The 1027-nt window shown below is 34.7% G+C and overlaps 1 protein-coding gene across 1 annotated transcript in view; it reads right to left on the bottom strand.

The window, feature by feature from the left end:
• Positions 1–319: 319 nt before the first annotated feature.
• The window catches only part of LOC138708716 (uncharacterized), a 9409-nt gene continuing 8701 nt past the window's right edge, over positions 320–1027 (bottom strand). Inside the window, exon 3 of the mRNA XM_069838823.1 lies at positions 320–1027. This exon is cut by the window's right edge and continues 1194 nt beyond it. The gene's annotated coding sequence lies outside the window, so the exon portion shown is untranslated.

The raw sequence follows: 1027 nt of genomic DNA, 5'->3' as shown, positions 1-1027 counted from the left end.
TGATGTCATAATTGCCTGTATATGGCAATGAGTCAAGGATAACTGTCCCTTTCGGAGTTCAAACCTGCGGTGTACAAAGTGTGGGTCAAATTTCATCCAATTATTCCTCCTTTCTTTATTTTCCTCATTCCATCATTGCTCCAATCTCAACAATATCATCATCCCACAGTTTTTTTAGTTTTTATCGCTTAAAAATACCATTAAATAGAGAAAAATGGAAACTTACAGTGCAGTGGTTCGAATATAGTCCATTTGTGAAAGGAGAGAGATCCTGAAGACCACTGTGAGGTGAACACGAATTTGTCTCCTTAATCACATACATATTTTATACGTTTATTTCATTGAATTGTTGAAAAGCTGGTTTCCAGACAATTATCAAGATTACAAAATATATCTCTTTTGTTACGTCACATAATTATAATATATTTAATTATTCACGTAAACAAGTCCTTCACACTTGTCGACGACTGTGTCGGTGTACTGGCAGTAACATCGGCAAGTTTCGTAATAAGAAATTCAAATCCTCTTAGCGTCAAATGAAGAGGTTTTACTATAATAATACCGGATAGCTAGCAGTTTTGCGTGCGAACGACGCTGATGCTGCTACCTACCTGCCGGCGTGGAGATACTCGCGAAACAAGCTGTAATCATCTGCAATGTGTATTGTTGCTGGGCTAGTTAATAGTTTTATTAATTAGTGCTGTGTTAAAATGTCAGGGTGTATGTGTGTTGTTTATAATATTGTGACAATTACAGCATTACAAATTGCTCCAAATCGTACTTTCGATTCCGAGGGAACATAAAACGTGAGTCAACAAAATTCGTTACTATGCCTAACCTTTGTCTCTGTGTTGATAGAACAATAAAAATTAGCTTTTTTATTTAGGCCTAATAAATGAATGAAGTTGAAATAGATTGGAAATTTTAAGGTTTTAGCAAATTAAGTTTTATTGTTGTCTACATGTCTTTACTAATAATCATTACAAGCATCAGAATACTTCCATTTTTATTTTTGCAGTTGTCAGCA

Source organism: Periplaneta americana, chromosome 11 (genome assembly GCF_040183065.1).
Source record: "Periplaneta americana isolate PAMFEO1 chromosome 11, P.americana_PAMFEO1_priV1, whole genome shotgun sequence".
Lineage (NCBI taxonomy): Eukaryota > Metazoa > Arthropoda > Insecta > Blattodea > Blattidae > Periplaneta > Periplaneta americana.
Note: the sequence above shows the minus strand (reverse complement) of the source record. Positions and strands in the feature narration are given on the sequence as shown.